The 21,047-nt window shown below is 36.9% G+C and overlaps 2 long non-coding RNA genes across 2 annotated transcripts in view; one reads left to right on the top strand and one right to left on the bottom strand.

Moving 5' to 3' along the window:
• LOC141371366 (uncharacterized) overlaps nt 1-14,028 on the top strand; it is a 35,673-nt gene extending 21,645 nt beyond the window's left edge. The window contains exon 2 of the long non-coding RNA XR_012376271.1: nt 13,796-14,028. This is a non-coding gene — a long non-coding RNA (uncharacterized lncRNA). The remainder of the gene's footprint in view (nt 1-13,795) is intronic.
• LOC141371364 (uncharacterized) overlaps nt 13,469-21,047 on the bottom strand; it is a 29,235-nt gene continuing 21,656 nt past the window's right edge. The window contains exons 2-3 of the long non-coding RNA XR_012376270.1: nt 17,348-17,405; nt 13,469-13,788 (exon numbers count right to left, since the gene is read on the bottom strand). This is a non-coding gene — a long non-coding RNA (uncharacterized lncRNA). The remainder of the gene's footprint in view (nt 13,789-17,347; nt 17,406-21,047) is intronic.

Raw genomic sequence — 21,047 nt, 5'->3', positions numbered from 1 at the left:
CCACTATTTTGCAATAACAATGGCAAGTCATTTAAGGATTTTAATCAGGAGAGTGAAGTTAAGAATACATCAAAGAGAGCCAAATCAGGGAGCATGAGCCAAGTTTACAGGATCTAGAAATCTAGCTGATAGTGACAGTGGCTTGAAGTAGGGGATTGGTAGTAGGAATTGAGAGGCATAATGGATCTGAAAAATAAATTAGAGATAGATTCAATGGGAATTTGAAATTAAGCGGAGTAACGAGAGAAGGCAGGTGGAGGAATCAATACCCTCAGTGTTGAGCCGTAATAAGTTTTTCATAGAAAAACTAGAAGAAAACTGATTTGGAGCAAGAAACAATGATTTAAATTTGGAAGTTATTGAACACTAGGGTGTCTAAGAGCCATTCAAATGGAAGTATTTAGTAGGTAGCTATATATAAGGGTCTAGAGCTCAGGAGAAGGATCTGTGTTAAAGATACAAATTAGGAAATCAATACATATGGTGTTGCATGAAGCCTTGGGACATAATGAGGGATCCAAATAAATAGAAAGCATCTAATTGGAGGAGAGAGGATCACTTGCAATAAAACCTCAAGGAACATTCTCATACAAGTGTAAAAACAGAAAGGAGAATTGCCAAAGGTTATTGAGGAGTGAAACGCAGGCAAAACATTCTAGAGGAAGGAATATTTTAAAAAGTTGGGAAAGAAACATCAGAGGCTCCTACATGGTATGGCAGCATCTGTGGGACCTAAGCAGTGGAGATAAAAGTGAATTAGGGAAGGTTTGGGAACAGTGAGACTCCCACCTCTTTTGTGGAATTTGACTGTAAGCAGAGAGAGAGAGAAAATTGCCAAGAGAGCAGAAAAGTTGGCACACCATTTGTTCTTTTGCATTAGAAAATTAGGACATTTCACCTGGCAGTAGAAATGGAAAAGTTAAAGAGCAAGGGTGGGGTGGTAATATTCTTGTGATAATGTTCCTTGACTCACATTCTAAGTCTGGGTAATGCTATGTTACCTGCCCTTTGGGACATTCATTTTATATATATATAATTCATATTATATATATATATATATATGATGGCATTTAATACAGCCTCTCCTAATTTTGTGTCAAATCTGTTTGATTTTATGATTTCTGGTATTTCCCCAAACCAATTTGATCAAGGAGCATGTTTTCTTATACAATACTTGTTAATTGCCTAAAGAAATAGAATTCCTTAGGAACTTTGTGTTAACATAGGGTTCCTGAGGGAAGGAAAGTAATAAGATTTTGTGCTCAAATGGAGGGATTCATCTTAGCAGTGGGATAAACTCTCCTAGTGTGACAGAATGAAAGAAGAAAAACTGTGGATACTGCCAGGTTTATAAGCTTGATGACAATAACCAACTGCACTACATACATAGAAATCCACACACAGGGCGCCTGGGTGGCTCAGTTGGTTAAGCGACTGCCTTTGGCTCAGGTCATGATCCTGGAGTCCCAGGATCGAGTCCCACATCGGGCTTCCTGCTCAGCAGGGAGTCTGCTTCTCCCTCTGACCCTCTTCCCTCTCGTGCTTTCTATCTCTCTTTCTCTCTCTCTCTGAAATAAATAAATAAAATCTTAAAAAAAAAAGAAATCCACACACAAACAGGTGCATAAGCATATACAAAACATATTTGAACTTATAAAACACTAACACTTAAACACATATAAAGTCAAATAAATGGAGATACTACTGATATTCAGATATTGTAGAACTGTAGTTTATGAGAAGGCGAAGAGTTTTGAAACAATTGCTGACAGCAATGTCAGAGAAAGTAGAGTAAGGTTTCTGGGCATTACTGGGACCTAGGTAATGTAGAGATGATAATTTATACTGAGACTCATCTACCACTAATCTAGTGCAATTCCTTTAACACCTTTAGATAGGTTAGTTGGGACTGATTCAGAATTAAGGTTTCTTAGGTACTATGATGGAGAAAATAGGGTAAAATAATTGAAAATTTTGGGAAAATACAGGTTGAATATAACAATAGAAATATAATTCTACTAATAATTATGATGATAGAAGACCATCTGAAGATCTTCGACCCTAACTCAGATAACCTGGCCCCAGATTTTGTGCAGTAGAAAGAGCTAGTCAGACAGAGGAGAAAGATAAAAGACCAGGATGTTTTGATGGTATCAAATATCAGGTCTAACCAATGACTGCTGAGCAAGAAAGATAGAAAGAGAGAAGACTGTATAAAGTCATGCAATAGTTGAATTTACAATTTCAGAGATGAAGTTGAGGTGAGAAGATCTTTGGCCTTAGAAAATGTGCGACTGGAGTGGAAGGGAGATGAATATCACTGAGGTTGAGATTAAGGGTTTGTAAAGCTAGAATACTGATTGGATCTGCCATGTGGCTACTGAAGTTACCTGCTATAATGTTAGAAATAGAAGTAGCAAGGAAGATGGAGAGTTTTCAAGAGTCCTCTAGAGCCTTCAAGAATTGTGGTTGCTGGTGGCAAGGCAAGGTAGTGAATATGTGGAAGATTGTATAGTGTAGTAGCATAAGCTAGACATTATTTAAAAATAGCTCTTTTGAGAGTCACGTTACCAATCTGACAGATGTAGGAGAGAGACCCTAGCCTCCATCTTCCAAGAAAGATCAACAATTAAACAGCTATCTATGAATAAAATCAGCTTTGGGAGAGCTCTGGACTCCACTTAAGAAATTTCAGAAATGCAGTGGAACAAAAATCTTAGAATAACTGCATAAGAAGAGAAGAAAGACAGCTTCATCTTGCAGCATCGTCTTATTCTCCAAGCTGGCATTGCTCAGTGCCAAGAGGGCACTTCCTAGATAGAATGAGTTCTCCTTGTGAAGAAAAAAAGAACAGGTGAGCTACCTTTTTCTCCAGCCTTTTGGGACACCATACAAAGGTCCCACTTGGTTTCACTCCACCCAGATCAGCTAAGCTGAGACCTATAAAAACATCTAAAAATAAGAAAGAAAAGCAGGGGCTACCAATAGCAGCTCTGCAGTGGGAGTGGGTGAGGTTCACAGTGACCTGTTCTATAGATAAACCCAGAAACTTTTGCCACTGGAAAAAGAACCAAAGGCCAGAAGAGCTGCTGAAGATGCCCTGAAGATTTCGTCAGCTTTTGCTCCACAGATATGCACATTTGCCGACACCAGTCCCTTACTTCCTCTTATTTGTTCCCACTGGAGCCCAGGAACCACACCGGAAGCTAGCTCAGACCCTGTGATGGCAAGAATGCAAGAAGCCAACCTAGAACCCTGTGGTTTTCCCCCCACTTGCCAAAGTGCAATCCAGCTGTGCACTTACATACAGCCACAGGAGAACAGGCAGTTCTCAACTGCTTGTGAGCTCAGATCAGGCCTTGCCTGTCTTCTGTCACTGGCCTATACCACCACACTACCCTGTAGCTACCCACCCCCAGCTGTGCATCTGCATGCCCCCAGCCCTACCCTGTCACTGGCCTCCACTGAAGCATCCACACCTGAAGGGCAGGGGGATTGTCCAGCCATGAGAAAGCCACAGCAAAGCAACCCCAAGAGAAAACAACTAAGCTGAAGGCATCATACTTCCTGACTTCCAACTATACTGCAGAACTATAGTGATCAAAACAATATAATACTGCCATAAAAATAGACACACAGGCCAGTGGAAGAGAGAGCCCAGAAATAAGCCTGCTCATATATGGCCAACTAATATTTGACAAGGAGTCAAATATACTCAATAGGGAAAGAACAGACTCTTCAATAAATGGTGGTGGGAAAACTGGATAAGAACATAAAAAAGAATGAAACTGGACCCCTATCTTATAACACTCACAAGAATTAACTCAGAAGAGATTAAAGACTTAAACATTAAATCTGAAATTGTAATACTTCTGGAAGAAAACATAGGGGAAAAGCTCCCTGACATTGGTCTTGGCAGCAATTTTTGGGGATATGATACTAAAAGCACAAGCAACAAAAGCAAAAATTAATATGTGGGACTACATCAAACTAAAAATTTTCTGCACAGCAAAAGAAACCATCAATAAAATTAAAAGGCAACCTAAGGAATGGGAAAAAATGTTTGCAAATCATATATCTGATAAGGGGTTAATATCTAACATGTATAAAGAACTCATATAACTCAACAGAAAAAGATAGAGAGAGAGATACCAAATCATCCAATTAAATAATGAAGAGAGGAACAGAACAGACCTCATTCCAAAGGAAAGATACAAATGGTCAACAGATACATGAAAAGGTGCTCCATATCACTAATCAGGGAAATGCAAGTCAAAACCACAATGGGATTGATCACCTCACACCTGGTAAAATGGCTACCATAAAAAAGACAAGGTATAAATGCTGGTGAGGATTTAGAGAAAAGGCAACACTTGTGCACTGGTGGTGGTGGGAATGTAAATTGATGCAGCCACTATAGAAAACAGAATGGAAGTTCCTCAAGAAATTAAAAATAGAACTACTATATGATCCAGCAATCCCACTTCTGGGTATATATCTGAAAAAAATGACTACAGGATCTCAAAGTGATATCTGCATTCTCATGTTCACTGAAGCATTATTCACAACAGCCAAGACATGGAAACAACTTAAGTGTCCACCAAGAAACAAATGGATACAAAAGATGCGGTATGTATATATACAGGGGAATATTATTCAGCCATGAGAAAGAAGGAAGTCCTGCCATTTGTGACAACATGGATGAAACTTGAGGGCATTATGCTGAGTGACATAAGTCAGACAAAAATAAGTAAATATTGTCTGATTTCACTTCTATGTAGAATCTAAAAAAGTTGAACTCATGGAAACACAGAGTAGAGTGGTGGTTACTAGTGGCTGGTGGTTAGGGAAATGAAGTATTGGTCAAAGAGTGCAAAGTTCCAGTTATAAGATGAATAAGGACTGAAGGCCTAATGCACAGTACAGTGATTATAGTTACTAAAACTATATTATATCCTGGAAAGTCGGTAAAAGAGTGCATCTTAACTGTTCTCACCACCACAAAGAAATGGTAACTTTAGGGCATGATGAAGGTGTTAGTTAACACTGTGGTATAATCATCTTGCAATGTATGGGTATTGATTCAGCATGTGCATCTTAAACTTATATAATGTCATGTGTAATTCCATCTCAATAAACTGGTAAAAATACGAGGAAAAAACAGCTTTGGGGGGTAAAACAATACATGCATGTTAGTAAAAATTCAAACAATGAAGAAAATTACAGAGGAAAAGAAAGAAACCTACTTGTGCTGAGATTTGCACGACTAATATGCTTACATAATCTTTTCCAGTATGTCTACAACCACAGAAGCAAGATATTTCCATGAGAATGGAGGAATTCTTACCTAAAAGTAGAAAATGAGGAGAATGTCAAATCCTTGCAGGAACATTGAGGAAGGTGCGGTGTGGGATGTTACAGTCCTCCATCTGGAAGGGAAAATGATGGTTTAAGGTTAGACCCATTGTCAGTTAAAGGAATCAAATGAAGATAACTTTCTTTGATTATTGATTGTGATTATGAGTATTAATCATAGAATGTAGATTTCAGAAATCACAGAGTATTTGGAAGCCAGAAGGCTGAAAAATGATGTGCCATGCTAAAGGGAGTACAAAATGTGTCCGCTGAGAAGATGAGAGGAGACAGATGATCAGGAAGATTCCATCTTGGATGTCAGTCAAGGAATTGAGGCCAGGGAGATGTAGCTCCTGCAAGGCCAGCAAGAAATTCATTTTAGTGACCTCTTCACACGCTGGTGGACACATAAGCCTCTCAGGCACCGGCCGATGGGAGGAACTCATTCTTTCTCTCATTCATTTAAAATTAGGCCTTGAGGGGTGCCTGGGTGGCTCAGTTGGTTAGGCGCCTGCGTTCAGCTCAGGTCATGATCCCAGGGTCCTGGGATCGAACCCCACGTCGTGCTCCCTGCTCCGGGGAGCCTGCTTCTTCCTCCCCATCTGCCTGCCACCCTGCCTACTTGTGCGCCCTCTCTCTCTCTCTGTCAAATAAATAAATAAAATCTTTAAAACAAAATTAGGCTTTGAAGCACCCACTATGTGCCAGGAACCATGTGAGTCTCTAGGGTATAAACTGATGAACAAGAAACTCATAGTCTGGTGCACTCAGAGAGAACAGAATGGCAAAATAGCATATGTTTATAAATGCCATTAAAAGCCTGAACGTGGACAAGCATGAAGCAGTCTGTTCCCTATTAGACTATTATTAGGACAGCTGTCCAGTGAAGCAGGAACCCAGAGAAGGAGCAATGTACTGCAACCACAGTTTTCATATAGAGGAATTAAAATTCCAAATCTCCAAACCTACTGAAAGTCACCGTTTACATAGACATTAGCATTTTTTAAAGCTTCTCACATATTTTATCATCAGGGAATTAGCATAAACACCCAGGGATGCACATATTTTCCAAAATATTGAGAAAAGGGGGTGCCTGGGTGGCTCAGATGGTTGGGCATCTGTCTTCGGCTCAGGTTGTGGTCCTGGGGTCCTGGGATTGAGCCCCACATCGGGCTCCTGGCTGGGCGGGGAACCTGCTTCTCCCTCTCCCTCTGCAGCTCCCCCTGCTCATGCTCTCTCTCTCTCTCTGTATCTCTGTGTTTCGAATGAATAAATAAAATCTTAAAAAATATTGAGAAAGGGAAGATACCAAGAAACACATATTATACCCTTGAATTTTCTAATATGATTACTGAATAGAATTTAATATACAAAATTCCTTTAATGTAACATGTCTCCACATAATGTCGGCATATGTAAAAAAAGTCACTGGCTTTTTGAAATACGATTTATTTTATAAAGACACAAAGCATGACTTTGCAAAACTATAGCAATCCATCATAGCCAACACCAACAGAAATATCTCTGTATGTATACAGAGAAATTGCTCATGTGCTTCAATACATGTGTTCTGGGACAGAAAACCCTAAAAACCATCCACAGAGAATTTCTCTTTATCAGATACTGTCTTATTTCTGGAAGTTTCCCTTCTTTTAAAGATAAAATTATTATACTCTCAAAAAAGAATATCCGATTATTTTATACATTTATGGTCTCTCTTACTAATTTATTCTAAATATTTAAAAACCAGCCTTTTGGACTGAAGATAGAGATTCTTCACTTTTACCAACATGAGTCATAACATGAGCTAGATCCATAGGTAGGTTTGTTTGTGTTTTTTGTTTTGTTTTGTTTTGTTTTCATTTTTAGGAGCTGATAGACTGTGGTTGAAAGATAGTTATTCCTAGACTAAGAGAATGTGATATGCTTGTCAGTGAGGTGGATAAAAAGCTTCTCCAGGACAGCTCTATTATAAGAGGTTACTTCCAAGCTTTAGTAACATTTCTCTGAGAACAGGTACCACGGGGAGACCGAGGATTTGCAGATGGAGAATGGCAGTCACATTTTAGCATCACAGAGTGAGGGCATTGTTCACCTTTGTGGGCACTGCCCCTGGGGCATAAACTAACATGTGGTGCCCATGAAAGGATATCACCTCGCTCACCTAAGGCTGTATAAACTAGAAACAAACACACTCTCCAGATCGAAATGAGGGCAAAACGGTAAGGGAGCTGTTTTTTTGTTTTTGTCCACTTTTTGTTTTGCCCACTTTCAGGCTTTTAATGGCATTTCTAAACATTTTCTTTTTGTTTTAATTAATTCCTGATTACCACTGGCTTGGAAGCTTGTTTTTAGATAATTTCTTTAGGATCAAACGGGAAATTTCTCTGTGAGAGGAGCTGATCTGGAATAACCTACCTGTTTTCACCTGGGGGAGGTAATGCATACGAGGAATAAGCCATTGTTTTAAGGACCTTTGCTCGGCAAAGAGACTTATTCTAATACACTTGCACATCCTTAAAGAAATACATTTATTCAGAAAACAAAGGTGTGATTTGGATATAATAATTCCTATAGAACAGAAATTCTGGGAATATGTCTAACCAAGGGGAAGAAGGAGGCCTTACTTGAAACACCCTTTCAGTCCTTCTCCATAAACATTTAATTCTCCAAATAATTATGTCATATACTTTTTACAAATATATTTTTATCATTCATGTAGTTAGGATATTAGTAGTTCTCTTGAATATTTTCTGAATAGTTGTGCAGAAAATTATGGCATAGAATGCCTCAATTACAGGATTATGTAAAGGAATGTTTTAGACCCTACTTAAAAGTACTAACATCATATATGAAAATTTGCCATCTGTGAGATTTCCTGGATGCAGAAAAATTCCCTTTCCCAGAAGTTCTGTTGATGATTAACTTCTCTGCAGCCTTCAACAGGGAGGTAGATACCTATGATCCACTTAACATTTCAAATTAATTAAAATTTTAAAAGCTGGCTAATTTCTGGAGTGTACACTTATTGTTTATGGAGCAAAAGATGCAAACTCTACTTTGCTAAAATGGTTTTGTTTGTGTTATTCATCTTCGTGGTTCATTAACCGCATTTTTCATGTCAGCATCACACTTCCTTTCTTGCTATTATGCACCCACTGTCTGAATGGTCAGAGTGAAGAGAGTGCAAGGCAGTGGGCCAAGCTTTAGAAAATGACTTCATCTTCTACTTATCCAATTCTTCCGAAGCAGGGAAGCATCCAGATGGTCATCAATAATAAAGACAGCCATTACCTCCCCTAACAGAGCCTAATGCTGTATTAGCTGAATCGGAAGCAAATTTCCCTCATAGCCCAACTGTACGTTTTTCTTGGAACCTACCAGCTTTGGCATTTTTCTTTAAGAATCCTTCTGGTTGGCTGGTCACACAACATTGAAATCATAAAAATCTGAAGCTATATAATATTAAAAGAATATTGACTGCTTAAGAAAATCCATGTGTAAAATGTTACCCCCAGAAGGTCAAATTAGTTACACCCCGATTGCTTTCTACTCTCAGGAAATGACATTATTTTATCTCTTAGACTTCATTGCAAAAAAAAAAAAGGCTAATAAAATACTCAGGCATAAAAATTGAGGGAGGGGATGTAGTGAAAATAAATTCTTCCTTTCATTTACTACATAAATAATAATGATACTAATATGTATGAAACATCCATTATGTATCAAGAACATTATGTATCAAGAACAGGGTTAAGTTCTTAGGTGGATTATATTTAAATCCTTCTACCTGGCTAGTGAGTCAGGCACAGTTATAAGTAAGGGAAATGAGACTCAGAGAATTTAAGGAACTTGTCCAAGGTCACACAGCTAGTAAGGGGCAAAGGCAGGATTCAAGCCCACAAAAGTCTAATGTCAGGCTGCACTCAACCAGTATACCATAACCTTTCTCAGAGTCTTGATGGAGAATAACCCTTCTCTTGGCACAAATATAATCACAAACTTTAACTATAATTAAACATAAAAATCAAACAGATATATATTCAGGAATAGATGGCAATTCATCTTCTTTTTCTATTTTTTCATTATAAGAAAGGAGTTTGTATTGAAAGAGGACTAATATTTTACTTGACAGATTTAATTGCATAGGCCATTGAAACTGTAGACAATATATTAAGGAGAAAATTTTACTGTAGTTTTTGGAGAAAACGGAAGTGTCAGGTAAGTATATATTCAGGTACAATTTCCAGCTATACAGTTCTATTTTGTTTTTGAAGTAATGAAAATCAAATATGATCAGCAATAGTCATTCCACTGAGGAAAACTCACCTTTAGAATGGAGGAATTTGTGTATTGCTTATGCTGATTTAAGAGTCACAAACATGAAAAGGAATCCCCATGGCATCTGATCTAATCTTGACACACAGTATCTACCAGATCTATTGTCAGGTACAGCTCAAAGCAGCTGCCTCGGGAAGAAAAAATGCTTTGATAACTCATTGTGTCAAAGAAAAAGATTTCACTGTGTGAAATATTGATTAAAACTTTAAAATAAAATTGGTACTTGCTGAAAGAACCTTGTAAAGGTAACAAAGAGAATAACAAAGAAGGTCCAAAGGGTGCTTTTAGGATTGTTTTCAAAAAGGTTCTCGTGAAAAAAAAAAGTATATTACCTTTTAATACCTTCATCAATATAATTTTCCACTAAAAAGGACAATATGCTTTCTTCACATTGCTGTTATTACTTTATATTTTAAGGTCAAAGTGCATTCATTCTGCTTTTCAGTTAATAATAATAATGGCATTTCAGCCCTGCCTTCAGACTATTACTCCTCAAGGTACAAACAAGCCAAGGAAAAGTCAATAGTACAAATAGATATTTTGCTATCAAAAAATATCTATGAGTCTGTCTAGGCTTTTCAATTTTATAAGCTATTTATAAAACATATAAAGCTATCATAATTTTTTAGAGTTTCTATTCTATATAGGGAGGTAGAACACTTATAATGTTGTAAGAATAGAAACAGCACAGGTAGATTGAGACAATTAGGGCCCCATGTTGACTCTTTTATTAAAGGTATCTTGAGACATGTTTAAAGCATGGAAGAGTTACCCGGGACAAATTTTATTATTTGGGAAAAATGAGGGTATAGTGGGAGAAAGGCAAGAAAGTGGATTGAGACAGGGAGGATCTAGTTGAATCTCAGGTAAATTACTGTCAGCTCCTCAGAGCAAGGAAAAAGAGAAGATGTGTTATGTCAAGCTGCACACCTCGTCTGTTTCCTTCCAGTGACTTCTCCCTCGGTGCACCTACGTTTGCGCCCACTCTGATGGCTGCTCTGGAAAAGATAGGTCTAAAAATGTGGCGCTTATTTTTTGATGAAGGGAAGATTTCCAATGAAGCATTAAAGTGCAGAAAGTTTGAGGAGATGCATAATATTTTGAGAGGAAATGCAATGAGATGAAGCAAATAAAATGGGTATGGTGCCCAGAAAACAGTAAACAGTCAAGAAATACCAGTTGGTCTAGTGTAGAGACCACTGGGAGTCCTGAAACATGGCCTCAGTCCTGAGCCTACACTCCTACCTCCGCGCGAGACTGTGCCTGTGCCCTGTGTCTCCGCTGGTAAACAAAAAGCGAGGGGCAGACTTCATTCCTCACTTTAAGAGGTACTTTTAAGACTCTTGCAATATTAATTATAGACTTTTAGGAAGGGAAGTGTTTCTCCGGCATTCTAGATGTGGCAAAGGCAAAATGTTAAGTTCCAGGCTGAGTGGTCAGGAACCCAGTGAGAAAGACACCTTGGCCTGAGATTCAAATCCTGGGTTCAAATCCTATGCCTACCACTAGCTCTGTGCTCTTGGGCAAACTATTTAGACTCTGGACCTCAGGTTCTTCTCCATAAAAGAGGGATATAATTGTCCTTCCATCACTGGGTCATTGAACAGATTAAGAGAGCACATCTAAGGTGCTTAGAATAGTGCTTGGAGCATAGTACATGCTCAAAACATTTTAGAAGCTTGTAAAAATGGCTCAAGTTTGTGATATTCTGAAAAGTTAAATGATTCTTTGATTTTAACCGGGTAAGTTTATAACCACAACTATTTTCCGTAAAGCCACACAGTGCCAACTTGACTTTATCCTGAAGTAATGTTACACTACTTGCAAAATAAAAAAGAAGAAATGGTACGTTCAGTCCATTCCAGTCACTCCATTTTTCCTTGTTCTTTCCCACCCCTGTTGAAATGAATTTTCCTAAATTACCCAGAAAATTAAGAGAAAACTGTGATGATTGTCCTTTGTTTGGCTTAAGATCTTTTGCCTAAGTATTTCACATAACCATCTATAGAAGTATGGCTTTCTGCAGGGGGGGAAATAACAAATATTCTCAAAACACGCCTCCTCTTTCTGACTTGGCCTTTCAGACTATTAGTCTGCTTTGTCCTTCAAATCATTTTATACTGTAGAGCCAGGCAAATTCAATTATTTTCCTAATGTCGAACTCCGTGACATTCACTCCTTTGGGGTTTGGTCAGAAACATGAGATCCGCATGATGTAAAATATGAAATAGGGCATATTACTGACTGTGACCTTTATCATGCATGGTATCAATAAACAATTTAAACGCAAACACTCAAGGAGATGGTCAGGTTAAAGATAAAGAAGTTGGTCTCAGAGGAAAGATCTTGAAGTGATATTTAATTGAATTGACTACTTTACCTAAAAAATTATGGAGCCTTTACCCCTCTCCCATAGGCCGATACATGTCCTCTTCCTTCCAGTTCACAGTTCTAGCTACAACACAATTTTGTTTACTTGTGCCTCTGAAATCATTTTTTGAACATGTTGCTCGATGACGGTAACTCCTGATGCATTAGGAAAAATACCTTTTTGATTAAGATCATTAAGAGCAGGCAATATACCTAAATGCTTAATGTCATTAATATTTCAACCTATAAATTTATTTATTTTCAATGTTTCCTAGAAATACTTAGAAGTATTCTCCCCCAACTTCTTTACTTGTATTCCACATCAGCTTGACTTCTTTACCTAGCTGATCTTTTTTGACCTAGGCTTTCCAAATTTAAGTCCTTACAGGAGCTAGGCAAATAAAACTAATGCCAAAACAGGCATTTTATATATATATATATATATATATATATATATGCTGTATATAATGCTATATATACAAATGCTATATATATAAATGCTATATTTATGTATATAAATACTAATGCCTAAAACAGGTATAAGATATAGATAGATAGATAGATAGATACAGATATATTTAAAATATATTTACATATATTGGTATGTATTAAAATATATTTTCAGGGAGCCATATAATGCAACACAGAATTAATATTATTCTTTATTATTATTATTTAAACAGTTTAAAATAAAAATAAAAACAGAAATCAGTCTCCAACCCCTCTCCTGACAACCACCAGTCTGTTCTCTGTATCTACGAGCTTGGTTTTTGTTTCATTTTGCTTTACTTCAGATCCCACATATGAGAGAGATCATATAGTATTTGTCTTTCTCTGTCTGACTTATTTCACTTAGCATAATGCCCTCAAGGTCCATCATGTAGTTGCAAATGGCAAGATTTCTTTCTTTTTTATGGCTGAATAATGTTCCATTACATATATATATTATTACGTATGATATGCATTCTTATATATTTATTTTATATACATGCAATTACATATTATATGTATTATTATATATTATATATTTATTATTACATATTATTATATGAATTATATGCATGTATATATCTATTTCTTTACCCATTCAATTTTCATTTATCAGTGGACACTCAAGTTGTTTCCATATCTTGGGTATTGTAAATAATGCTACAGTGAACATGGGGTCGCATCTATCTTTTCTACTTATTGTTTTGGTTTTCTTTCAATAAATACCCAGAAGTGGAATTGCTGGATTACATGGTATTTCTATTTTTAATTTTTTAAGGACACTCCATACTGTTTGGCTGCACCAGTTTGCATTCCCAACAGTACATGAAGATTCTTTTTTCTCCACATCCTCTCCGACGCTTGTTATATCTCCTCTTTTTTGTAACAGTCATTCTAATAGGTATGAAGCCATATCTCATTGTAGTTTTGACTTGTGTTTCCTAGATGATTGATGATATTGAACAAAAATTTCAATTACCTGTTGGTCATGTGTATGTCCTCTTTGGAATGATGTCTATTCACATCTTCTGTCCCTTTTTTAATCTTTTTTTTCCTCTTATGTGAGTTCTTCATATCTTTTAAGTATTAACTCCTTATCAGATATATGATTTTTCAAATATTTTCTCCCATTCAGTATGTTGCCTTTTAATTTAGTTGGTGATTTCCTTTGCTGTGCAGAAGGTTTTCAGTATGATGTAGTCCCATTATTTGTTTTTGCTTTTGTTGCTTTTGCTTTCAGATTAAAAAAAAAAGGAAGAAAGAAAACATCATTAAGACCTATGTCAAGGAACTTACTGCCTATTTTCTAGTCTACAAATTTTATGGTTTCAGGTCATACATTCAAGTTTTTAACCCGTTCTGCGTTAATTTTTATGTGTGCTGAAAGATAGTGGTCCATTTTCATTCCTTTGTATGTGGCTGTTCTGTTTTCCCAACCCCTTGTATTAAAGACAGTGTCATTTTCCCATTGTATATTCTTGGCTCCTCTGTTGTTAATTAATTGACCATATATGCATGGGTTTATTTCTAGACTCTCTACTCTATTCCATTGATCTATGTGTCTGTTTTTATGACAACACCATGTTTCAATTATTAGAGTTTTGCTATATAGATTTAAATCAGGTAGTGTGATGCCTCCAGTTTTGTTCTTCTTTCTCAAGATGGCTTTGACTATGCAGGGTGTTTTGTGGTTGCATATAAATTTTAGGATTTTTTGTTCTATTTATGTGAAAAATGCCATAGCAATTTTTTAAAAGATTTTATTTATTTATTTGTCAGAGAGAGAGAGAGAGCATGCACAAGTAGGGGGAGTGGCAGGCAGAGGGAGAAGCAGGCTCCCCTCTGAGCAAGGAGCCCAATGCAGACTCTATCCCAATCCCAGGACCCTGGGAACATGACCTGAACCAAAGACAGATGCTTAACCAACTGAGCCACCCAGACGTACCGCCATAGCAATTTTGATAAGAATTGCATTGAATCTGCAGGTTGCTTTGGGTAGATTGGATATTTTGACAATTTTGATTCTTCCAATTCATGAGATGAAATATCTATTTATATTTGTTATCTATTTATTTGTGTCTTCTTCAGTTTCTTTCATTAATGTCTTGCAGTATTCAAGGTCTTTCACTTCCTTAGCTAAATTTATCTAGGTATTTTTTTTTCTTTTTGACTCAACTGTAAATGAGAATACTTTATTTCTCTTTCTGATAGTTCATTATTAGTATATAGAAATGCAACAGATTTTTCTGTATTGATTTTGTATCCTGTAACTTTGCATTCATTCATTCGTTCTAACAGGTTTTTGATGAAGTCTTTAGGGTTTTCTATATATAATACCATGTCATTTGCAAGTAGTAACAGTTTTACTTCTTCCTTTCCAATTCAGATGCTTTTATTTCGTTTTCTTGCCTAATTTGTCTGGTTGGGATTTTCAATACTATGTTGAATAAAAGTGGTGAGAGTGGGCATCCTTATCTTGTTCCTTATTTTAGAGGAAAGACTTTCAGCCTTTCACCATTGAGTATGATGGCACTATGTGGCTGGTGTATATGGCCTTTATTATACTGAGTTATATTTCCTCTATACTCACTTTGTTGATGGTTTTTTTATCATAAATGGATATTGAATTTTGTCAAATGCTTTCTTGCATTTATTGAGATGATCATATGATTTTATCCTTCATTTTGTTAATGTGCTGCACCACAATTGCAATATCAAACCATTCTTGAATCCATGGAACAAATCCCTCTTGGTCATGGTGTGTAATCCTTTTAACATACGGTAGCCTCCCCCACCATTAGCCACAGGGGGTGCATTCCAAGACCCCCACTGGATACCTGAAACTGTGGATAGTACAGAAGCCAAATATACTATGCTTTTTCCCTATACATACATACGATGATAAAGTTTATAATTTAGGCACAGTAAGAGATTAACAGAAGTAACTAATAATAAAATAGAACAATGTTACTTAGCAGAAATGGGCTCTATGTACTTTTCAGGCCAAAGGAGTCTGTGATTTGGGTGGATCTGTATTAATGATTCAAACTCCATGTCCTTGAGATAGTCTTATAGAACACACTGTGGCCTTTATATTAGAGACACATGAATAAGCTTAAAGTATAGAACTCATGGAAAGTTCCCAAGATGCATATCATCACTTTGGCTGGAGGCAGCCTTGTTGAAGCACCTTTGAGACTTCTGATGCTGGTTATTGCACATCGCATCACCCTTGCCTTCGCAGATTTATTTTTTCTGCTTCGATCTTCTATTCAAGCCTTTTCCACCCCCCAACCTCCCACCCCCAGGAGAAAAAAAATCGAGGCACTCTAAATCTTGTTAGCACACATTCTAGACACTTATAATAAATTATACAAATAACATAATAAATACATACATAAAAACAAGTAGTCATGGGTTGAAATATATTTCAGAGCAACATCAAAAGTGGTTTTACTCAGCTCAAATTTCAGTTATAACCATCTCTTTAAGGGAAAAAAATCCTTTGAGATGCTGTAGCAGTGCTTTTCTTATTGTGGTACCACCAAGTTCCACTCCTGCTTGGTTACAATATGTTTATGAACAGTTGCTGCCCAGAAAGATGGTCCCCAGCTCCCACCTTCTGAGTTCTGCAGCTGCACGCATCACACCCACATTTCATTTTAGTGCTCTTAGCTAGGTAAATCTTTTCTTTTCCAGAATCTAGGAATTTTCCAGCAATTTGACTGTAAAATATATTACAAAATTAATATCCCATGGGAAATATAATGATTTAATGATGAAGATTTAGAATGATGGACAGAGAAGTGGTACTTAGACATCTGTCTTCTGTTCAATCAGTCATGTAAAGTATATTTATCCTTGGTGTAAGGTAAATGGGACTCACCCTAAGTCAGTGTGTTAGCACCATCCTGATCTCTTATCCTGAGTAATTTGGTAAAAAAAAAAAAATAAAAATAAATAAATAAATAAATAAATAAATATATATACTAGAGAAGAGTGATCCACTTTCCAGGGGCCCTCGTGGAACCCCAGCCTGGTTAAGGAAGTATATGACCTCATATGCACAAATCTTGAAACTCCTGAGACGTGTTGAACCCTACTGACATGATATGGTTGTGGAGGTTTGGAAAGCACCTTAAAGGGAAGAAATAGATTCAGAGTTCACATATATTTCAGATCCCAGGCTCTGGGTGTCTGCCCAAATAACAGAATAGCACTGCTGCCTACCTATATCCTCCAACTCTGGTCTCCAGAGAAGAAGATCTAACTCAAATCATCACTGTAATATGTTTTATTCATTGCTCTCAACTGGTCACCCATCACTGCTCAAAAAGTAAAACAGCTTGGCTAATCTAACATGCCTAATATAGTGAAAAGAACCAGGCTTTAGTTGGATATCTTACCAACTGAGCCCTCCTAACTTATTTCTGTACCTATATCTCCCTGACCTCCTCTCCAATCCCAGGGACTGCTCTCCTCTCTCCAGGTCCATCTGCAATCTGTATCTAAAATTGCTCCTGATTGCTACAACAACTTATCTTTATGAACAGTGCCTTCATTTTCACAAACTTCCTCCCCACACAGTAAGACTGGCAAGAGTCTAAAGTTCTCCTTAACTATTGGTTTTCTATCTCTTCCCTCCAAATAGCATGAAAATTACACTTTTCCTATGTCTGGTTCATGATTGTACAGAATCTCTTTAATTTATGCCACATCCTTATAAATATATATTAGAGAGGTAGAGTGATTTAATAAAATAAGCCAAGAGTTCAGACGTAGGTAGGCTTACTTTCAGGCTTCTTCTTCTTGGGTGATGTGATTAACTTAATGAACTTCAGTTTACTTCTCTGTAATACAAGGAGAATACAAACACACCTTAGGAGTTTCATATTTAGTAAAGGAGATGACTGAAATGACTAGCATAGCATCTAGAATATGACCATTATTTTTGAAGCCAATAATTATTAGATTGATATGTGAGTTAGTATGAAAGTAACTGTTTTTGAAAACTAATAATGAAAAAGACCAAACTCTAGAAGAATGCCTGGTTACATGGGAGTGTATTTGAAGATGAAGTAGAGAGGACAAAACTGGATGTTTTCAGATTAGAAACATATTTGCCACTATATTTCTCCCTCCTTTTTCCTTGAACACTAGAAATAATGTTTCTTTGAATGAATAAATGTCACACCAAGTTTAAAGACATTTCAGTTGCATCAAGAAGTCCTTCTGGGGGCGCCTGGGTGGCTCCGTCGTTGAGCATCTGCCTTCGGCTCAGGTCATGATCCCAGGGTCCTGGGATCTCGCCCTGCATCGAGCTCCCTGCTCCGCGGGAAGTCTGCTTCTCCCTCTCCCACTCCCCCTGCTTGTGTTCCTGCTCTCGCTGTGTCTCTCTCTGTCAAATAAATAAAATCTTAAAAAAAAGAGAAGTCCTTCTGTTCCACGATTTTGTCCCCACTGAACTGCCATGACATCTGAAAATAGTGAGACCACTATTTTGAGTACACGTGGTAGATGCCTACTTTAAACCCAGATATGTTGTGTGGGTAATAAATTAATGGTGTTAGTCTCTCAGATGGATTAGCTATTACAGAACATAAGGCAAAGCTTCTGTTGGGGAAATAAGGGCGGGCTGTGATGAAGGAAAAAGCAAGTTTGCATGTTTAATTCTTGCTGCCCAGGAAAGCAAAGCCTTCATGGGAAGCTTGCATGAATTCACAGTCCTCCTGAGGAACAATGATCAGGCAGGACAGGGACAGACTAGTAGGAAAAAGGGCCTCACTAAAGGTCTTGATCCTAATTAGTAACTGCCCCCAGCATTTCCCTTACTTTCTCCTTTTTATAGTTTAGTGGATTTTTTTTCCAGCTGTTTTAATTTATTTATGTGGTTAACTAGGAGGGATGTTTAATTGAAGGTAAGCTATTCAGCATTTATGGTTAGAATAGACATAGTCCCTGGCTCAAGAACACACATCTATATCCAATATTTTTGACCACTTGTTATATATCCATTTCCATTGCCAGACGGTGGTAATTCAGAAATAAAGAACTCATGTTTTCTAGTCCAAGGAGCACAACATTTTGGTGGAGGAAGCCAATACGTACCAAACAAACTGGACGCAAGTGAATTCCTTTTTCTTTAAGACCCAAGTCAAATGTCTCATTTAGCTAAACCTAACTGACTCAAATCCAAGGCAATTTGATCACTTCCCTATAAAAACTCCATCTCTTGCACATATCTTTACACTTATAGTTACCACACTGTGTTGAAATCATGTTTACCTTTTATTTTTATTTTATTATTATTATAATTTGTAAACGAAGTTTTTGTTAAATTAATTGGTATGGTCATACATTTTCCTGCTATGCAAGCATATGTTTACATGTCTATCTCCACAACCAGGTTGTAAGTTTCTTTAAAGCAAGGGGTTAACTTTTGTTCAACTCTATACCCTTAGTACCCAACAGAGTTTGATTTGTAATAGGCACTCAAATGTTTTCTCAATAAATGAATAAATACTATAACCATGTTGTGATTTGTCTTTGAAGAAAGCATAAAAAGGCAAAGCATTAATTCTAGCAGAGGAAGACGTCACTGAAGAAATAAACTTCGACTTAGATTTTTTGAAAAATGAGATAAATTATGCTAGTATATAATCAGACAAAGCTTCACAGATTTCTAAGCTGATTCTAAATGCATTCAGGCAAATTGCTTAGATTGTCCAACACAACCTAAAGACAGCCTGTCAAAATAGGCTAGAAATGCTTAGGGAAATATGTTGAAGCTCAAAGCAGCAAAAGTATTTATTGTTCAAAGAGTGTAGGCAAGAATGTATGGGAAAAAGAACTAAGAGAATTCATTGCAATGAACTTCAATGAACACCACCCACCATGATGTCGCTGGGCCTTTTCCCTGGATTTCAGGACACACAGCCGGAATTTGCATGAGGATGCAATAAAACTAATCCTTTAATAGCACACTGGAAGTGAGTTGACAGGCTTGCAGTACTGTGTCATATAGTTGACAGGATTTGTCACATTTTGGGTTCTCCTCACATGGAACTTGTCACTGGTTCTTAAGTTTTTCTCCCTTTTTGCCTAGAGGGGGCAAATCATCCTTCTAATATTTTCCTAGCTATTTCCATGCTGAGAGCCGAATGACGCGTGAGGAAATACTGCCTAAAGATAGGAAAGAGACATGTCAGGGCATTATTATGGCCGATTTAACTTGGAGTGGTCCAAGGAAACTAGATCTCCTGTGAAATAAGCTAAAATAGTAGATGTACTGTACTTAATGGCAGTTTTGTGAAATGTGACCATAGAAATGACCAGTCTTGCTGCAAATCTTGACAGATAGCAAGTCAAAGGTTTCTGAGAATTTGCTCATAGGAGGGAGATTTTGAAAATCATAAATTTAATTGCACTAAAAATACTGCTTTATTTTTTCTCTATTTAAAGAGATTAAGATTCATACCAGTGGTAATAGTCAGTAGACTTGATTATTCTTTTTATTTGTTACTTAAGATGTTCTATAATTTTTAGGAGATATATTAACTTAGCCATGGAAGGAGCACCCAGGAAGAGTCCACATGAAGAGAGACAGTAAGTTCACTATACTGTATGCTTCTCAGACCATATCTGAATTATTTTCCAGTTACATATACAGTGTTTTAAAAGGATCAAAGATCAAATGGATTGTGCACTGAGGAGGATAGTTAGAACTGAGATGTTTCTGAATATCAAAGCGTATGAGGACAGATAAAGTAGTTGAGGATATTAAGTCTAGAGGGAAAAAAATGTCTTTGAAGATCACAATGATAGCTAAAGAATTGTCAGGTATTAGATAAAGTAAATCTTTTGTTTTGCCCCAGAAGAACTAGCTATGGTGAAAGTATAGGAGTTACAGTAGATAGATTTCATTTCAAAGTGCAATGATTATGTGTAAAGGTACCTAATCAACAACAGGTTGGATTACTTGGAGAAGTATCCACAGAGTTGCTTAAACACAGGCTGAGGATGATCCAACAAGGATGTTCTAAAAGATTTGGGCATCAGATGGAAATTTGGACCACATGACCTTATGATCCCCTAACATCCATAAAATTGACCAACCAGATAATTAGATGGATTACAAAGCCACAATAATAAATATGGTATGGCCTCAGACTGAAACAGACAATAGTCCAGTGGAACAAATGAGAGAGCTTACTACATCGAAAGAGGATTCCAAAAGAATTAAATACTAAGTGTTAAATGTAATACTATAAAAACAGTAGGAAATGTTGGAAAGTGTCTTCATGAAAAAGAAGGATTTCTTAAAATTTCAAAGACACAAACCTTAAGGCAAAAAACTGCATTTGTTTCAATTACATAAAATTAAGAATGTGTGTTCAAAATGGATTCTGAACAAAATGAGTACATATCAAATAGAATAGAAAAAGATATTTGAAGTCTACTGTGACAGAGAAACAAAAACTAGAATTCCCTCC

The sequence above is a fragment of the Callorhinus ursinus genome, unplaced genomic scaffold (assembly GCF_003265705.2).
Source record: "Callorhinus ursinus isolate GAN/ISIS: 27379988/994484 unplaced genomic scaffold, GSC_fseal_2.0 scaffold3, whole genome shotgun sequence".
Classification (NCBI taxonomy): Eukaryota; Metazoa; Chordata; class Mammalia; order Carnivora; family Otariidae; genus Callorhinus; species Callorhinus ursinus.
Note: the sequence above shows the minus strand (reverse complement) of the source record. Positions and strands in the feature narration are given on the sequence as shown.